This window comes from Schistocerca gregaria, chromosome 8 (assembly GCF_023897955.1).
Source record: "Schistocerca gregaria isolate iqSchGreg1 chromosome 8, iqSchGreg1.2, whole genome shotgun sequence".
Lineage (NCBI taxonomy): Eukaryota > Metazoa > Arthropoda > Insecta > Orthoptera > Acrididae > Schistocerca > Schistocerca gregaria.
The window spans coordinates 344,531,702-344,553,121 of NC_064927.1; the positions used below are offsets into that span (position 1 = coordinate 344,531,702).

Genomic DNA, 21,420 nt, shown 5'->3' on the forward strand with positions numbered 1-21,420 from the left:
AGTTCTAGGGGACTGATGACCACAGATGTTAAGCCCATAGTGCTCACAGCCATTTGAACCATCTTACATCTGTTGCCTGTCTTTCGCCATGCTTGTAGCCTGCCGTAGATGTACACCAAAGTCTACCGCAACTCGTCAGTCCAAGAGGCTGTTCGCTCCACCCTCCGAGCATACAGTGCTGGCGGTCCAGTGCTCTTGCTAATATTCTTGCCTTTGTGTTCATTGTTGGTTTCTGTACTTCATTGGTAGGTACTGGGTGTGAACGCCATGTCTGCTCACTCACAAGACTGAGGACTATATGTAAGCGGGATAAGGTAAACTGCCGTAAGAACATAAAATGTTAGAATGACGGTATGGTGAAAAGTAACACTTCCGGATTTTTTGTGAAAATTCTTAAAGCTTTTTATCTAAAACCAATATTATTAACATTATACATCCTTATTCTTCATATCTACATATTTATTTTTCAAGTTACCCTGGCGATGAACACATTTCCTCCAACGAGAAACCAGTCTATTGACAACATCAAGTTAACATTTCTTTCAATACTTACAGTAATGTAAATACTGTAATCTCAAAATACTGGTAAATATCATAATGCATAAATTCCTTGTATATTGTTCAGCAGATAATGAATAACACCCCCTGATGATGGAAAAGCTTCACCGAGACATGGCATAGGTAGTAAAACAAGAAAAATTTTCTTTGCTAAAAAATGTTCAAATGTGTGTGAAATCTTATTTTACTTAACTGATAAGGTCGTCAGTCCCTAAGCTTACACACTAAGTAACCTAAATTATCCTAAGGACAAACACACACACCCATGCCCGAGAGAGGACTCGAACCTCCGCCGGGACCAGAAGCACAGTCTTTGCTAAAGGCAGAACCACATTTCCCTACTACATGCCACTGTAGAATGTTTGACTTTGTTGACGGAGCCACAACCTAACTCCTGATGCTAACGCTTCACACTGAAGTCCTCGAAGGCGTCTTGAAATTTTTCGAAACACATGAAAATGGATGGTGCCAAGTCGGAACTGTATGGAGGACGATCGATGACAGTGAAGCCAAGGCGTAGGATTTCTGCAGATGTTGCAACGCTCGAGTGTAGTTATGGCATTCACATGCACAATGATATGGTGTTACAGATATGGGAAAACTCGAATTCGTGAAACTCTACTACAGCACACTGTTTTTCTAACACCGATTAAGTTAGGTTTCACACCGCCATGTCACACGCTACAAATCGGAGCCCTCTAGCGGCAGAGGGCTGCAGCTTACGTCAGTGAAACATGACATGGAATATACCTCAACCACTACCGAGAACTGTATAAAACATTTGGAAGCATTGCTTTTCAGCACGCCCTCGTAAATGATGATTGGTTTTCTTGGCGAGTTGATCTAACACGAAGACCCCTGGTTTCCGGTCAGCAGAACTTACCGAAAAGGCCCGAAGTTTCAAAATTCTGGCCAAAAAATGATGAAAGTGATAGTTATCGAAACGTTGTACCTGTTAGACGGCTCATCTGGCAAGAAGCGTTTGTGTGCTGCAGGTGTTCTCCACGTTCGGAGTCATTCAGAACGTCCTTGGCCGATGAGTTCATTGAAATAGTCTCCAGCGAAGAACAAAGAGAACTGCTGTGAGTGCGAGGCGAAAATGAGAAGCGAGTGAGAAGCTAGAGTTTAACGCCGAGGCGAGAATAAGTGTTGCATCTCATTATCTGATTATGGGCAGAAGTCTTTACCCTCCAGTCTCGTTTGCTTCACAGATAGCCGGAGTTCACAGAGGCTGAGAGATACAGTGAGAAGGCAGTTCTCACTTCAGGATTTTAGGGGCTGAGGAGAACAGCTGCAACACGCTGCTGCTACAGTCGCATGTTTGAATCCTGCATGGGGCATGGATGTGTGTGATGTCCTTAGGTTAGTCAGGTTTAAGTAGTTCTACGTCTAGGAGACTGATGACCTCAGATGTTAAGTCCCATAGTGCTTAGAGCCATTTGAACCATTTTTTAGGAGCAGCGGCGCGATTATGGCCATATTTCACTGTTCCCAGCTGTCTGTTGTATGGATGATGAGTAGAACGTTTGTAGTTAGAGGTGTGAGCTAATAGGGGAAATAAGGTCTGAACATGCAAGCGCCTTACTTCTATCCGAATCCGCGGATATTAAAATGTTGTAAACCATTGTAAGCCGTTCGAAACACTACAGCGCTGACTGTAGAATTGCTTGTGGTCTAAATTATCGTCTGCTGTTGTAGGACCTCATTCACAATCCATTGACTTGTAAGATAGAGACAGATCATGGCCACATTTTAACACAACAGAGTCTGCCGCATTCCTGATATGTTCCGGAGGTTACAACTTCCTGTCATTCTTAATGATTCGATTTTTTGTTTAATTTTCAGTGGAACAATGCCGGTAACACTAAAAAGTTCAGTTAGGTCGTATCAGTAGTTATCACATAGTGCATGATGTTTGAAGTGAGTTATAAAGATAATTTGTCAACTCTATGTTAATCCAAAGTAACGTTAAATCATGTTATTTTGCTAACTTCTCAATGTAATAAGCGTTGTATTGTGTACAGTATATTTGAGAGGTGTATTGATACGTTAAATGATTTTATACGGAACATTAATTGTGGCGTACATGATACACGAACAGGAGTCATACCTTGAGGCGAAGATTGTAATGGATGAAGCAGCTTCGAACAGCCTACTTGCGTGACCCTGTTAGGCAAATGAACAACAAAGACCAAGAAGTGAGGCAGCCGCTGGTAAGACACAAACAGGATGTGCATGTAATTGTGCGGAAAAGCAAGGAGAAGGGCTTATCACCTGGGTTTTACAAACAGTCCTGGAAATTGAAATAAGAACACCGTGAATTCATTGTCCCAGGAAGGGGAAACTTTATTGACACATTCCTGGGGTCAGATACATCACATGATCACACTGACAGAACCACAGGCACATAGACAAAGGCAACAGAGCATGCACAATGTCGGCACTAGTACAGTGTATATCCACCTTTCGCAGCAATGCAGGCTGCTATTCTCCCATGGAGACGAACGTAGAGATGCTGGATGTAGTCCTGTGGAACGGCTTGCCATGCCATTTCCACCTGGCGCCTCAGTTAGACCAGCGTTCGTGCTGGACGTGCAGACCGCTTGAGACGACGCTTCATCCAGTCCCAAACATACTCAATGGGGGACAGATCCGGAAATCTTGCTGGCCAGGGTAGTTGACTTACACCTTCTAGAGCACGTTGGGTGGCACGGGATACATGCGGACGTGCATTGTCCTGTTGGAACAGCAAGTTCCCTTGCCGGTCTAGGAATGGTAGAACGATGGGTTCGATGACGGTTTGGATGTACCATGCACTATTCAGTGTCCCCTCGACGATCACCAGAGGTGTACGGCCAGTGTAGGAGATCGCTCCCCACACCATGATGCCGGGTGTTGGCCCTGTGTGCCTCGGTCGTATGCAGTCCTGATTGTGGCGCTCACCTGCACAGCATACGACCATCATTGGCACCAAGGAAGAAGCGACTCTCATCGCTAAAGACGACACGTCTCCATTCGTCCCTCCATTCACGCCTGTCGCGACACCACTGGAGGCGGGCTGCACGATGTTGGGGCGTCAGCGGAAGACGGCCCAACGGTTTGCGGGACCGTAGCCCAGCTTCATGGAGACGGTTGCGAATGGTTCTCGCCGATACCCCAGGAGCAAGTGTCCCTAATTTGCTGGGAAGTGGCGGTGCGGTCCCCTACAGCACTGCGTAGGATCCTACGGTCTTGGCGTGCATCCGTGCGTCGCTGCGGTCCGGTCCCAGGTCGACGGGCATCTGCACCTTCCGCCGACCACTGGCGACAACATCGATTTACTGTGGAGACCTCACGCCCCACGTGTTGAGCAATTCGGCGGTACGTCCACCCGGCCTCCCGCATGCCCACTATACGCCCTCGCTCAAAGTCCGTCAACTGCACATACGGTTCACGTCCACGCTCTCGCGGCATGCTACCAGTGTTAAAGACTGCGATGGAGCTCCGTATGCCACGGCAAACTGGCTGACACTGACGGCGGCGGTGCACAAATGCTGCGCAGCTAGCGCCATTCGACGGCCAACACCGCGGTTCCTGGTGTGTCCGCTGTGCCGTGCGTGTGATCATTGCTTGTACAGCCCTCTCGCAGTGTCCGGAGCAAGTATAGTGGGTCTGACACACCGGTGTCAATGTGTTCTTTTTTCCATTTCCAGGAGTGTATGTCAGCAAAACATCTATACTCATGAAGACACTGCGCAGTGAAGCCAGTATTCTTGGAGACTTCTAAAGTAAGTCACATTACTATGACACCCAAAGTAACTTTTATTGAACGGTCCATTGCATATCATAGTGATCCAGATACATGACACTACTTTTCAACATAGTGAGCAATCGTTCAGTTCCTCGACGGCAGAAATCCACTCCTTGGTCACGGATCCATTCGAGAACGGCTGAGTGAAAGTCCTCAGTGCTGGAAAATGTGCGATCGCCTCGAATCTGTTTCTCAGATGTTGGCCATTGTAGACTGTAGTCAGTGTGTGGGCCCTTCCTTCCTGATCAGAATTACGCACTTGTGTGAGGCGTTGCTCAAATTTTTGGGCCGATTTTCACTACGACTGGACGCAATATTACATTCGATCCAGAATTTGAAGGGGAATCTCTGACGTTTTGTCCACGAGAGTCGTACTGTCCAGCGTGCCTTAACTTTGGGATGCATTTCTAGTTCCTGCGCCATTTCACTCGCACACTGTAATGCTCCTTCCTTCCGCAGTGGCCTTAGCGAGGGACGTCATCTGGAGCTTACTTTCGGAAGTCCAACTTACTTTTCGAAGTACCCTCATGGGAAAGTATGATAAAATGGCCTGACATGTGACCATAAGGGTCAGCTTTTCCAAAGTTGTGGTGGCAACGGTGATCGCACTGTGGAGTTACTCCTTTTTCTTCTTTTTTGTATTCTTAAATAAAATTCACAAATGTTGCGAGTAGTTAAAGAGTTGCGTATAGTACGAAGTACGTGGCAGAGCAGAGACAAATAATATGCTTTTGAACATTGGAAACAAAAATTCACAGTTGCGGGACAGCCAAGAGTATTGTATTTAATTTACGAAACAGAAAATCTGAGTGTTATCTTGAACTACGAACTCGAATACAAACGAACATTTGGATCGGTGGAAGTGTGAAACATAATGCCGAAAAAAAAAACTGTACATACATTGTACAGAACTTTAGTTTACAAATGAAATTATTCAGTGGGGAAGCTACAGACCAATATCAAGAATATGGTGACATTTTAATGCGGAATTGTTGTAGCCATTAAGATTCAAATGACTCTGAGCACTATGGGACTTAACAACTGAGATCGTCAGTCCCCTAGAACGTAGAACTACTTAAACCTATCTATTCTAAGGACATCACACACTTCCATGCCCGAGGCGGGATTCGAACCTGCGACCGTAGCAGCAGCAGCGCGGTTCCGGACTGAAGCACCTAGAGCCGCTCGGCCACAACGGCCGGCTAGCCATGAAGTTCAACAACAGTTTTTTAAGAGTTGGATTTCAATGAGCCATATTCTCGGACTGGTGGAATCGGTACTGGTTTTATTGTATACATGCCAAGTGCATGAGTTTTGTGTGTACGAAGTTTGTGTGCAGTGGGGGATGTTGCTATTCGGCTGCGAGAGACTTATTGTGTCGGGATTCTGTTTGCCTTTTTTATTATACGACGATGAGCCAGTAGCTTTCATTGGCTCTGTCTCCATAGAAGGTGCAGATGCTACACAGTAATATACGTTAGGTAGTAAATAACTGATCAAACAAAGCTCTTAAATTGCTATCTGGTTCGTTCGGAATAGGAGCTAGGAAGAATGGATGTCTCAGCTGATGAGGTTGTTGATTGGTCCACGGGGCGTGGGCATGGAGGTCTGGTGGGTTAAGGCGGGGATCTAACTTCGATGTTTGGCGGGAAGGTTGGGGCTTTTGTGTTTGTCGGTGTTTTCCTGCAAGACACAAACTTTATTTCATTTCTTTCTTTCTTTCTTCCTTCCTATTTCAAAAGTCGACATTTTCACAGTTCCATATCCTTTTGACAGCTGTGTTCGTAAAAATGGGTGCAGAGGCTACGAAAGACCTGCAAGAGACATCTACGTACAATTTGAATACTCAGCAGTTACGTCTTCAGTATTTTGCTATCTGTGCCAGTAGCCTGATTTCGCCGAACCCTGACAACAACTACCATCAGTTTATCACATATCGAGACTACAAATGAAATCCACGTAGTGACTGCACATTAGCTATTGAAAAACATCACAGACAAAATGCTCCTATGCGAGAGTCTAATTTAGCGCAGTGACAATTTTAATTCTCTTTATTTGAAGCTAATAGCAAACACTAATTGATTTGACAAATTTTGAAAGAAGGAAAAATTGGGATTTAGCGTCCCGTCGACAATTTGGTCATTAGGCTCAGAGCTCAAGCTCGGAGAGGGAAAGAGTGCAGAAGGAATTCGGTCGTGCACATTCAGTGGAATCATCCGGGCATTTGCTTCAATCGATTTAGGGAGATCACGGAAAAGCTAAATTAGGATGACCGGACGCAGATTTGAACCGTCGTCCTCCAGAATTTGGGTTCAGTGTTTTAACTATTGCCCCACCTTGCCTGGTCCACAACTTTTGTATCACTTGATGCAGAAGTTAGTAAGCAAACGAAAGATGTTATTGAACTAAAAATTAATGTATAAGTACTGTAAAATGTTATGTAGGAATCCTAATGATTGGTAAAGATACTGAGAAACGTACATTCAATTAGTATCATAGTATTATAAAGTAATACCTGTTTTAGATATAAGGTGACAAAGGCGAAATCTCCTACCTTTGGATTTTGACAACATGTCCGTTGTTCGCTTTCATTAAGGCGTTAAGCACTGACGCATGCGAGGGAAAAGAGTGAAAAAATTCTCTCTCGTCGTGTGTGTCCGTAATCCTGCGCGACAAGGTTCGCCCAGCCAACTTTTCATTTCCAGAGTCCGTAATAGAAGCTCTGCATCCTAAAACCTCTCTGTGGACGCTGTCAGATATACGAACGTTCGCTAACAAGCGGGATTAAAACATAAAGTTGTTCCCCTCGTCTGTGCACGAGAGGAGACCGCGCTGAATGGATTATAGCCGCAAACGTACATTTGTCCTGACGCAATTCTTCCTGAGCGCGCGAAATGAGAGGGAGAGAGATGTCAACAGCGTTCATGGATTCGAGCAGCAGGGGCGATGGCCGAAATGTCAGCTATCACGCTATCTTTTAAAGCAGTTCTTTCCGGTGAGTAAATATATGAGAAACATCATGATCCCCTTTTGCATATGTGAAGGGAAACAGAGTAAGTTCGCCGACTAGTCAGAACTGATTTACGCTACACAGCTCGGTCTTATCATTACATTCGTTTGAATCTGCGAATACGTGCGAGTTCACCAGTTGGCTAAAAGCTGGAAGTGCGACGTTTATTTTTCATATATTTCCAGAGGGCACTGTACTAAGTGATAGTGGAAGGCTAGTCTACCGCCATTTGAAGGGATAATCTGGCAGAATTATAAAAGAAATCGGAATGTGAGATTCAGCTTTTTCCGTTTCGTTGCTTCTTGGACTTGATCTTGAATTGTGTAGTATAATAGTAGATTATGTGAATTTGAGTCCGTAGGCAAGAAATTTATCTCTGATTTTATGACGCTCTTCCGCCTATTGACCTTAGCTTAGATTACAGTTTGTGGTTCCTGTGACTCCCTATACGTTTAATCCGACAGGTCTGCAAGAATGTGAATCATCACAATAGTAGGAATTAAACACGGCAACAAGGCAGTGAAGGTAACACCTAATGGAGGGAATCAAAACTTCAGTAAATGTTAGGTGACAACCACGCGAAGAGTGTTAATCACTTGGCAATAGTCGAATTGGTGAGTTCGGGAGTTGGTACTATGGTACTTCCAATTACTCCCTCATCTAGAGAAATCGCCTTGAGCTCAACAAAGAGATTGTTACAGCGCTACATGTGTATTCTGCCCTCTTTCCAAAGTGGAAGTTCAACGTTGTGTTTACTGCTCGCGCAATGGGACTACGTCAGAAAGTAAGTGCTTCTCGTAAGAAACATTCCCGGTCGAAAAATTTTTATTTTTATTTCGTGTAACGTACATGTCATGTTAAGGATAAGGACGTACCTACAAGCAGTGCTTTTTTATGTTACTGGCTGATAATCCTCGGGAGCGTCACCTTCAGGTGGACGGCGTAATCCAGTTGACGCCCGGACACTCTGTCTTACGTTTAGGCCGGCCCAGCGCTCACGGAGCATATTGATGGTGCGTCGAGGAAGGCTGCTTATAAGAAACCAGTTTTCTCGAGGCGTTGCTGCCTGTTTTAATTGATTTTGTATGATGCTGTGTTACGACAGCTAAAGGGGAAGGTGTTGTTAAGTAGTTGCACCGTTTCATAACGGTTTTCATGAATATTCTTCTTAGCCTCACCGCTTAACGAACACACACATTTTCTGAAGCATGCTGAAAGGCAAGACACGCTGTAACGAATATCAGAACAGTGGTTCCAAGATGTCAGTACAGATGATTGTATTGTAAACATTGAAACAGTCCATATTTAGGAAAAGCTGTGTTAACGTCCAAACCACTCTGCCTGCCGGGGTGGCCGAGCGGTTCCAGGCGCTACAGTCTGGAAGCGCGCGACCGCTACGGTCACAGGTTCGAATCCTGCCACGGGCATTGCTGTGTGCGATGTCCTTAGGTTAGTTAGGTTTAAGTAGTTCTAAGTTCTAGGGGACAGATGACCTCAGATGTTAAGTCCCATAGTTCTCAGAGCCATTTGAACCAAACCACAGTCACCAACAACAAGGCTGTAGACGACAAACTGTGTTACAATGCTAACTGTATCGCACAAAGAAGGCAGCAATTCGAGCTCCAGAACATAAATGGGCGAATATTAAGAGACTGTTAACTATGTAATAGAGGGCACAATGATCGCCGGGTAGCGTCTAATTAAAACAGCCGGGATCCCGGAGCACAACCTAGCCACTACAGGTGCAAAAGGGTACAGCTGGGAGAAGATCGAGATGGGCAGAGAGAGGGAACAGGAAGGGGTGAATAGACCACAACAAGAAACAAGGAATGAATCTCTCTAAAAGGGGCAACCATAGAATTTGAGCATCGCAAGAAAGCTAATTGCGAAGGAATCTTGAGAAACGGAAGAAATATGGCAATTGCTCGATGAAAGAAGACAGTACAAAAATGTGTAGGAATATACAAACATATAGCAATATATGTGTAGGAATATACAAATATATAGCAATATAAGGGAAGCCCAGGCGAGATAGCTGTAGGAGGAAACTGTCATTTATTTAGAGAGAGAGAGAGAGAGAGAGAGAGAGAGAGAGAGAGAGAGGGGGGGGGCGGAGGGGGGAGAGAGAAAGAGCTTAAAAATAGCTTTAAAAAAGAAAAGAGATTATTATTATTATTTAGAGAGAGAGAGAGAGAGAGAGAGAGAGAGAGAGAGAGAGAGAGAGAGAGAGAGAGGGGGGGGGGGGGGAGGGGGGAGAGAGAAAGAGCTTAAAAATAGCTTTAAAAAAGAAAAGAGAAGATATTATTAAGTGTGTCCACGGGCTAAATTTCCAAACGAGTACAAACTGTCGAAGCCGTGAAGAGCTGCTCCGATATCGAGTCGTCGCCCCTGCAACATTTCTAAATACAGTGCTTCCAGATTCCTTATTCAGTGCGTGCCGGAGACTGCGAGATCCGCCGGCGAAACGAGCGCCACAGTCAGTCTGCTCGCGGCGAAACGCAGTCTTGCCGAGTTGTTTGCGGGCCTCTCTCTGGCCAAAGTTCCAGGCGTTTTGATTGGCATGCGGCTCCGCTATAAGATAATAGGCACAAATGTGCCTCGAAAATTACTTTCTTTGTTGCTCGAAACTCATGAATAATTCATATAAACCGTAATCTGGCTTGTAACGCGAAGCATCGCAGCCTCAGGAAACTGCGTGTCAGAAACAACTGGCCAGGAGCAGCTGTGTTCCCTCTGTAGGTTTACTGGTCCGGGGAATTTTAGTGTATGGAAATAACAGTTAATACCCAAAATAATTTCCTGAGATTTTATTTTTTTCGAGATCAGGGACTAGTGTCGGTTGCCCGTGATGAAACGCTCTCAGCAGGAAGAACAGTGAGTTCTTCTCCCTATTTTTCGTTCAGCGACAGAACAACTTTTTGAAAAACGACATCCGGTATCCAGCTTGCTTACAGTACTTCTGAGATGAATAGGTCTTTTTTGTAATTTTTTTACCAACTGCTATCAAAAGTAAAAAAGCATGGACGAATTTACTGCATATTACAAACTGAACATCAGCCTTGTTTATTTTTTATCGTCAAGTATAAAAATGTTTTCTTCTTTTTTCCTAAAGAGGATAATATTTCCCCGACATGATTTCAGACGGGAATAGTATCAAGCTTTGAGAATTTTAAGAAACTACTTTTTTCCTGCCTTGGCATCGCAGTGCTTATTCTTTGGACTCTTTTAGTGGACATTAAAATACTGGAAATACTCTGAACTCATCATTAAGTTCACCAACATTTAATTTTCTGTCGAAAATCTCAAACTGTAGTACATACGAGTTCCACATTGTGAAGGCATTCCTTGCAGCTCTAGAGCGTCCTTATCGTCAAAGATATCCAGTAGCTGACTTTGCTTAAACATTTCATCTCCTTTGGGACCATTCGTTCGGAGTCGTGCCCTCTACACTCTTCCTGAACAATTTGTCTAATATATATTTATCTTTTGATGAACTGCTTTCGCCTCGGTAGGAGCAGGGTCAGCGCGGCAGATGGTTAACTGAAGAGGCCCGTGTTCGAGTCCGGGCCTGGTCAAGGATTTTCCTCCGCTCTGGGACTGGGTGTCTAGTCGTCCATATCTTTGTATCGTCATAATTGACACAAAAATCGCCTTCATGGCGTCACAGAACACGTTAAGCCCATTTACCATTGTACCCGGGAAGGGCTTGACCCTAATGAATATTCTGAATTGTCGAAGGACTCTGTCGTATCGTATTGCCAAGGCTGAGATAGTTACACAGGCGCTTCCCGAAAGCCAGTTTTTTAAAATAAAAGTAACAACAAACTTTTTTCAAATATGTGTTGTGTTGACACTAGTTCAGAATAAATTAGACAGTGTTCGGACATACTTATGTTTATTTTCCACATGAACTGTAGTACACTATCTTTCGTGACTGGAGCGAAACACCATTTCTTTTCCGATCATTCACAAGATTTCGAATGTCACATACGTGCTTAACGCAAATTTGCGGTAACTGAATTTAAGTAACCTTGAGTCCGCAGATGCATTAATTACAACGCAATTTTTCCCTGGTCATCGGAAGTTACTGCTTTTCCTCTCATTTTCAGCTTCAGTGTAACATCAGCTTATGCGAAGCTGTTTTGTCGTAAACTGTCTTTGAGCAGCAGAGCTTTTACTATCGTCATGTTCTTTGTAATTCACTTAAAATCTCAAACGACAATGGGCAGTGGTTTTCTGAGGACTTTGAGAATGCTAAATGTTGTATTTGTATTAGATAACGTTTTACTTTTTATTTTTTGGAGATATCGACGTACTTATACAAGAATTTCTAGACAATCGACGAAAGATGATGAACTCTTGTTAAACCCGTTACTGCATGTCTGTCCATTTTTCCGGATACTTTTGCGCTAAACTTCAAGTGAAATTACTTTCAAAACCGTGAAAGGTTACAGTGGTTTCAATTTTGTCCTCTTCGCGCATATCGAATCACAACAGACTGCCGCCAAATTGCTCAAAACGTTATCTGTTACTGTCTGCATTGAGTCAGAGCATTTTTTCTGACTGACTGACTGAATACGCAGGCCGAATTATCTTCATTTCTGGAAATTTATGTCTGTTTACAGAGATTCCGCAAATGTAAAATTTTGGCCATATCTTGCGCAGGTTATTACGTAGTAAAGTTTGGAAGCAATGGGCCGCTCGTTTCTAGAATACGTCATATGCAAACCGATATATGATGAATAGAAATTTGAATTGCGCTTACCGCAGGCCATTGAGGAACAGTTTATGAAATACAATTTATAGCTGTGCACTTTACTTGCTTCTTAGTAGAGGACTGTGTTAATCTACCTAACTATTTGCAACTCTGTAAGATATCGTGTAGAATCTATGGTCTCAGTCCTTTCCACATTAATAATTTTTGTGTAATAAGTACCATTTTCGCTAAGCGACGAATTACCTCAAATATTGAAACGTCAGGCAGTTGTGAAGGGAAATGACTATGAAACTTCCTGGCAGATTAAAACTGTGTGCTGGACCGAGACTCGAACTCGGGACCTTTGCCTTTCGCGGGCAAGTGCTCTACCACCTGAGCTCCCCAAGCACGACTCACTCCCCGTCCTCACAGCTTTACTTCTGCCAGTATCTGGTCTCCTACCTTCCAAACTTTACAGAGGCTCTCCTGCGAACCCTGCAGAAAAAGCGCTCCTGAAAGAAAGGATATTGCGGAGACATGGCTTAGCCATGAAATAAACAATAAAATGGTTTCTCTACAGTCCTTTTGGCAGATTTACCCCCCCCCCCCCCCCCACCCTACAGACACCCATTCACACACTTTCTGTGTCAGTTGCTTAAAAGATTAGCTGAAAATCCAGATCCAATAACAAAGTCATTAAACGATTATGGCAGATGTATATGGTTGGTTAACCAGGTTGTTGCCATGGAAGGAGCATGGCCGATTTCCCTCATTACCCGTAAGACAGTCGGAACTTCTGCCCTGTGTCTAATGACCTGGTAGTTGACGGAATGTCAAATCCTAATCTTCCTTTCATTTTGGGGTTCCACATCACAGTCAGTAAAAACGAAACCCTTATAGGATCACTTTATTCTCCGTTTGTCTGTCCGACTGTTAAGAATCGTGTTTCTCAGGAAAGATTACACGTAGAAATCTGAAATTTATGTCACACAATCTACGGTCTCTTGGCGATGTAAAGAAAATAAGCATCTGCGTCAGTGTAATCGAAAGAAACGACCATTTATGCCACATATTTGCGTACTGCAATCTTACTCATCAAAACCTATAGGATACTTCCCGTTGACTTATAATCATGGAATTTGGCAGGAAGCAAGGTCCCTCACTACAGAGAAGGAAAAAAAATACCAGAATTGTGTAACTACACACACATCAAAAAAGGTTTTGCATCACCACGGTTCCGGAACCTGTACAGAAAATTGGAACAGAGATCAACATAAACATCATTTCCGCCCTTTTTATTCCTCATGAAAACTACTCATTCCATGTTGTACCGCCATACTGTGAGACCGTCACAGATGGTGGTCCAGATTGCTGTACACACCGGTACTTCTAGTACCCATTAGCCCGTCCTCTTGCATTGATGCGTGCCTGTATTCGTCGTGCAATACTATCCACAACTTCAGCAAGGCACTGTTGGTCCACATTGTCCTACAACTCGACGGCGATTCGGCGTAGATCCCTCAGAGTGGTTGGTGGGTCACGTCGCCCATGAGCAGCCCTTTTCAATATATCCCAGGCATTTTCGATATGGTTCATGTCTGGAGAACATGCAAGCCACTGTGGTCGAGCAATGTCGCTATCCTGAAGGAATTCATTAACAAGATGTGCATGATGGGCGCGCGAATTGTCGTCCATAAAGATGAATGTCTCGCCTGTATGCTGCCGATATTGCACTATCGGTCGGAGTATGGCATTCACCTGTTGTACAGCCGTTACGGCGCCTTCCATAACCACCAGCGGCATACGTCGGCCCAACATAACGTCACCATAAAACAGCAGGGAACCTCCACCTTGCTGCAATCGCTGGACATTGCGTCTAAGGCGTTCAGCCTGACCGGGCTGCCTCCAAACACGTCTCCGGTGCTTGTCTGGTTGAAGGCATATGCGACTCTCATCAGTGAAGAGAACGTGACGCCAATCCTGAGCGGTCCATTTGGCATGCTGTTGGGCACATATGCACCGCGCTGCATGGAGTCGTGGTTGCAAAAATGGACCTCGCCATGGACGTCGGGAGTGAAGCTGCGCATCATGCAGCCTATTGCGCACAGTGAGAGTCGTAACACGACGTCCTGTGGCTGCAAGAAACGCATTATTCAGCATGGTGACGTTGCTGTCAGGGTTCCTCCGAGTCATCATCCTTAGGTAGTGGTCATCCACTGCAGTAGTAGACCTTGGGCCGCCTGAGCGAGGTTTGTCATCGACAGTTCCTGTCTCTCTGTATCTCCTCCATGTCCGAACAACATCGCTTTTGCTCACTCCGAGACGCCTGGACACTTCCCTTCTTGAGAGCTCTCGCTAGCACAAAGTAACAATGCGGACGGTATCGAACCACGGTATTGATCGCCTAGGCATGATTGAGGTACAGAGAACACGAGCCTGCCGGCCGCGGGTGGTCTGGCGGTTCTAGGCGATCAGTCCGCAACCGCGAGACTGCTACGGTCGCAGGTTCGAACCCTGCCTTGGGCATGGATGTGTGTGAGGTCCTTAGGTTAGTTAGGTTTAAGTAGTTCTAAGTTCTAGGGGACTGGTGACCACAGATGTTAAGTCCCATAGTGCTCAGAGCCATTTGAACCAAGAACACGAGCCGTGTACCTGCTTCCTGGGGAAATGACTGGAGCTGGTCGCCTGTCGGACCCCCTCCGCCTCATAGGCGCTGCTCATGCATGGTTGTTTACATCTGTGGGCGGGTTTAGTGACATCTCTGAACAGTCAAAGGGACTATGTCTGTGATACAATATCCACAGTCACCGTCTATTTTCGGGACTTCTGAGAAGTGGTGTGAGGCAAAACTTTTTTTGATGTGTGCATTACACGAAAAAAAAAAGTGTTTGTGTCATTTGTTATTCATCTTTCTGTAGATCCGTCTGTTAACACCTTATGTTATCAGGAACGGTTGGACATCATATGTTGAAATTTGTTACAAAAGTCTACGGTTGCTTGGCGGTGCAAGAAATTTAAGCTTCTATGTCACTGCAGTCACATATTTTGGTGTCTTGCCGGTATCGATGTTGATAAAGCGAAAAATCGTCGACATTCTTGATACCCGGGATACATGAACTATCTAGGTACATAATTAATTTTAACAATTTCCTTGTGCTGGCCATTTTTGCAGTAGCTGTATAGAATTTACAATAGTTCAAAAGAAAACCTCTTTTCCACGCCGCATATTTTTTTATTCATTTTTCGAACCCAGGCGCGTTTCGGCTTAGTTACAAGCATCTTCAGTGAATGCCCTAGGCGAAACGCGTCTGGGTGTACAAGATAATTAAAAATATTGATGTGTAATTAATGATTGAGTTTGTGCGGAACCATCGGCGCTCGAGTCCTACTCATACTTATTAACCACAGTCGTTGATATAATTCTGACAGTAACAAAAAAATGGCTCTGAGCACTATGGGACTTAACTTCTGAGGTCATCAGTGGCCTAGAACTTAGAACTACTTAAACCTAACTAACCTAAGGGCATCACACACATCCATGCCCGAGGCAGGATTCGAACCTGCAACCGTAGCGGTCGCTCGGTTCCAGTCTGAAGGGCCTAGAACCGCTCGGCCACTCCGGTCGGCCTCAAATTTATAACACAAGCGAGTAAAATGGTCACTCAATGTGATAATAGACCAATGAAACAACAATGACACTCTTATTACGAATATGGCACTACTTTAGTATCAATTCTTCTGTCTATAGTTGTACTCCCCGTAGAGATAATTGCATACGTAATTCAAATTTTCAAACATTCTGCCGGGCTCTCAAATTTTGTAGCAAATGTCAGCCGAGCAGTTTACAAATCATTCAAACCAACGCCCGACAGCGTAATGCTCAAAGTATATTTTCGCGGAAATTAATAGCTACCCTGTTGGCTCTGTTTATTAGAGCAGTGTGACGCTTAGCAATATTATAGTACGATTCGGGATTCATTGCAAACAGATCGCGCGGAACGGCAGCGGACGTGACGCGGGACTCGGGACATTTGGCCTAACGCTAACTGCCGCTGCGCGCTGAACCGAAGCCAAACATTCCATAAAGATGAGCGCCCGCCTGTTTGACGTGTAAACAGCCGTTAATTGGCTCGCCAACAGTCTCTGGCCCAGATGTGGGGCTCGCAAACCGTGCCGGCAAGAGCGCCGCGCAGCCCGAATACAAACTACGCAAAATTCATGAGTGTTTCAGCTCCTGACAGTCATCCCAGTAAAGCGTGGAGCTGTTCGTTATTCGCTGAAATTCACGAACCGCTGCTTTGCCCGTTTGTTTTCGTAAACGCTGGAATGGAAACACTGAAATATACGAGGCAACCCTTTTAATAAAGTTTTAGAACGCACAACTATTATGATGCAAATTTCATATAAATTTCTGTAATGGTCCAAATTTCATACAAATTTCGAGCGTTAAAGATAGACTACGTACGTAGCACGAAATGAAAACAAAGATGAGACAGTCGGAAGTCGCGTTGTTTTACTGCTGCTATAGTAACCACCTTAGAATTATCTGCTATTCATTTATATGACTTGTACTGAAATTCTAGACATTTGTTAGAGATAAGTAAGAAACAAAGACCAAGAACAAAGTGCCCAGATCGAGATAGGTGTAAGACTGGACTGAAGACTTTCGCCCCTATATTTCAATCTGTGTGTCCACCCATCTACCTACGGATGGTCGGATGTAAATCTTTGACACGTTTGAGTAATTTAGAATTTTTTAATTTGATTCTTTACTCTAGGACAAAAAATTAAATTAATTTGAAATTTTATAAGCGTGATTTCATTAATAATTTTGTACATAAGTAATCAAGAGACCACAGGAGTAATGAGAAATTTGAATTTTTATGCGGGAAACAAATATAACAGTATCACATTCGACCGAAGTGATTACAATTCACAAGGCATTCATCTGAGATTTTGGTTCTATTTGTGCTCTTCCTGTGCTTTACTCTTGAAAAACGAATGAGGGATATTTGCGTCTGGGCAGGTACGATTTGTAAACGTCAAACAAAGATGCATGATCAGATCTGTCTTGTAGCTGGAAATCAGACTAGAACTCCAGGAATTCCATTTGAAAATCTTCTGCCAACGTATATATTTTATTTTTACAAGGTGCCACGTACTTTTGATTGTTTTTTCGAAAATCCTCAAATAGGCTTTCAAATTCTTGCATCAAATCGAGAAGTGGTGCTGCTATTCCCTAACGTCTTTAGAATTGTTTCTAAATCTGTAGTTTCGCAGTTCGAGCTGAAATAGCTGTAAGATAACAGAGCAGCCCATCCGACATATTGATCAGGTAGAAGAAAGAGTTCTGAGGTTCAGGTATACTACGGGTGGCAATGTTGAAAAAGGGATGGACCAATGAGAGAGTAGCGTCATGTCACGGGGGTTTCAAATTGAAAATATTCATTTTATCTTAACTTCACACGAACGGAATTTTATAGATTTTTTTTCTTACCGATCGTGTGATCGATGCTCACGTCTTGGGCCGTACTGATATTTGCTTTGGGCCACAGGTCGGGTACCCCTGCAGTTCACCGAAGAAGCAATGACCGAAATAAAATAAAGGTTCAGGATTGGGATCAAAATTTACGGTGAGAGGATATCAGTGATAAGATTACCTGATCATATAGTGAAGTTAAGGAAGAAATTTATAACTGAAAATCTTGTTAAATGGAATGAATGGTCGAATGAGCACACACTGTGCATTGATAGTAAATCGAAGAAACATAAAAGTAATGAAGAGTAGCAGAAATTAGAAGAGCGATAAACTTCACGCCGAGCAGACTTAATGAAGGTACCTTGGAAGCAAAAAACACGTGAGGAAGAAAAGAGGAGGAAATGAAAAGCAGTCTACCAAAGGCAACGAGCGCATTTCTGGCTAAAAGGAGTCCAGAATTTGAGGAAGAAATCTTTCAGAATGTGCGTTCTGAGGAATGCGTTGTACTGGTGTGAATAATGGGCTGCGGGAAAACCGGGAACTAAGAGAATCGTTTGAGTTTTGGGGGAGGGGGAGAGGAATGGAAGGATGCTGAAAGTTAGGTGGACGTTAATTGATAAATAAGCGGTTTCCATATAGAATTGGTGACGAGAAGAACACATGGAAAAAATTTTAATTGTCTTGAGAAGATCTCATGTTACTGCATTGCAACAAGCCGTAACTATGTAACAAACATGACTATGACTTGTTGCAGCAAAGTGAGAGAGTCTGAGGATGGCGATTGTATAGCCGGATCCGATAATTCTGCCCAAAAAGCTTTGCGATCAAGATAGTTATATCAATTATGTTCGTCATATGATTGCTCTCCAAATTGTCATTCATGTCCAGTTCTATTCAACGTAAGGAATACACTGGCAACAAGAAGGGCCTGTGTGGTATGACGTGTGATATGACGTCAAAGAATAACATTCTTGATACTGTGATGAACAACGGAGGGTAAAAATTGCAGGCGAAGACATACTCTGGGATGTGTCCAGGACAATTTCCTACGCATAATTGAGGAAGTTGGGATGCAAGTGTTACTCGGAGATGAAGAGGCTAGCACAGGAGAATAATTCATAACAGGCCAGGTTGCATCAAACCAAATGAGAAGACCGATTATAAAGAAAAGCACTACGAAAGAAGTAATTTCTGCAGGAAATATATTTTAGCTCGTCAGAGATTCTGAAATATAGTACCTAAATTTCTTAGTGGATTTCAAGAAAGTTTTATATGAGTTGGAATAGATATTTGGTTCTACAAGTGTTATGAACAATACTGTACATATTTTCAATTTTTTTTCTGCTTCGATGCGGCCCGCAACGAATTTCTCTCCTGTGCCAGTCTCAGAGAAGCACTTGCAACCTACGTCCTCAATTATCTGCTGGATGTATTCTGTCTTCCTCTACAGTTTTTGCCCTCTACAGTTCCCTCTAGTGCCATGAAAGTTAGTCCCTGATGTCTTAACAAGTGCCCTATCATCCTGTCCCTTCTCCTTGTCGGTGTTTCCCACATATTCCATTTCTCTCCGATTCTTCGCAGAACCTCTTCATCCCCTATCTTATCAGTCCACCTAATTTTCAACTTTCGTCTGTAGCACCACTTCTCAAATGCTTCGATTGTCTTCTCTGTTACTGTTTTCCCACAATCCATGATCGTGAAGAGTGTCATACAAAGTTAAATACAATGTATTGTTGACGCTCAGTCACCTAAAATACAACAGAGACGATAAAATGAAAATATCCGTGAGTCGTCCATCTCACCCACAGATGTATGGGTTTAGTCCAAAGCAATGTTATCAGGCTATTATAAATTTTGATTGAACATTGACTTTTCTAATGAGCTGTTGGCTTAATTCAAGCATTACCCTGTCTTTTTCACACCGCGATGTAATCATCGTGAACAAGAAATGCACTGAATCCATAATTACTTTTATTAGTTCCGTAATAAATTTCACCACACCCAATACATTCATCTTCATCCCATTCATCAAAATTATTTTTTTGTAATCCTCTACAATGTCGGCATCTGATGAACACGATGAGCAGAATTTTTCTTTTTTTGCTTCTTCACTCTATTTTTCTCTTCGCTAGTATTTCCCATTGGCGATATTTTATCCCATTTTCTGTTTTCTTTTTTTTTTAATTTTTCTGTTTCGCTACAGTTTTAGGACTTTCAGGAGAGTTTAGCCTCTTGGATATAGTTTCTTTCTCTTAAGATTCACTGTTTTATCAATAGGAGGAACAGGTGATATTTCTTCCAAAGTTTTTGTCTGTGTTGGCTTAGGAGCACTGTTTTGATGTGGTAGTCTTGGAAGTTATAGGTTTAGTAGGACTGGAATCCGACGTTGTCAGTGAAGTAATTTGACTTGTGCAGCTAACTTTGCTCTTTTGAAATGCTTGGGAACAGTACGTCTTTCGATTGGTTGGCCTGTGACTGAAATTATGCTCCTCCATTTGCTGGTTTACCAGATTAATATAGTGTGAGTCATCTCCAGTGCGATTACTCCACATGCCTTGAAGCTAAATTTAATTGTGCTCCCTCACTCTCACAATAAAACATGTTGGTCATCTCCTCAGATCTTCTGGGAGAGATCGACTACCCCGTCTTCTACCTGCAAGTGCCGAAATCGGTGGCCATTTTCGGCTATTTCCATGCCTACACATTTGTCAAGCTCGATTTAGAAGAACTGCATCAATATTGCGCGACCAAAATTATGTAACTACACGATAAAAGTTTGGCTTACCATGACACAGAATGTATTTTTCTACAGAACAAACATGAAAATGACAGCAACAGCTTTGCACCAAGTTTGTTCACAAAAGAGGTTCCCCGCAAGTAGCGAGAACTGCTGTAAAACGGCGTATTTATGAAATACGCCACTGGTCCGTCCGACCTAGTGGTACAACTCTCGCAGACTTTCTGTGTGTGGTGTAATCCGTACCGGCAATATGAAGACCACGGAGACCGTCAACTGAGCCTTCCGATACCGGATGGGAGCCTCGTCCTGTGACGTAATAGTGTAGTGTGTGATGCCGTACATGCGCAAAACAGGAAGAGAACAGGACACTGACAATCTGTTCCCGAAAGTACAGTTACCGGTGATGAACTTGCACCTTTGCTAGAATGAAACGATAATTAAATGGACACCATGGGTACAAACAGGCGTTGATATACTTCATGCCTGCCATGTAAGCAGGAGATCCCGGGTTCGAGTCCCAGTCAGGGCACACATTTTCAACATGTCCTCAATGAAGTATATCAACGCCTGTTTGCAGCTAGGGTGTCCATTTAATTATCATTTCACTGACAATATTTTTTTTGTGTGACTATCAGTTTATGGAATGAAGGTTTTGGTGACAGACTCATATGTAGCGTAGCCTGAGGTATGCTCTAGGTTGAGACGTGACAGTGCGGCTAAGAGTTGAGCGAAGTCAACGAAATGAAAACAGAATTTTAGTTGTGCTAAGGAACTGATCTGTAGATTAACCCGAGGCTTAGGTTAACACTAGGACTCCTAAGAGGGGGGGAGGGGTGTCAGTGTCAATATATTTTATAGAAAATTCCTGCTTTGAAAGAAAAAATAAATAAGCTTATTATGGGTCCAACAAACAATTCCCCCTCCCCTTTAGGCTTCCATGCTACAGAAAATTTCCCTTAGTAGGATTTCGTATTTCTCATCTCTACAAAAATGCAAGTTAGTTTCTTGTTAGTTGGTATTCTTGATATTCACAACAATCGGTTTACTTTCAGAGGAAGTGATTGTTGATGTCATTCAGTTGTTATTTATCTTGTAAACTTGCAATGAGTTAGTGCAGTTACCAACACGTAGGCCTCTAGTAACTTCG

The 21,420-nt window shown here is 43.4% G+C and overlaps 1 protein-coding gene across 1 annotated transcript in view; it reads left to right on the forward strand.

Moving 5' to 3' along the window:
- Positions 1-21,420, forward strand: part of LOC126284281 (roundabout homolog 2-like) — a 1,294,877-nt gene that overhangs the window by 442,768 nt on the left and 830,689 nt on the right. The gene's annotated exons all lie outside the window — the stretch shown is intronic.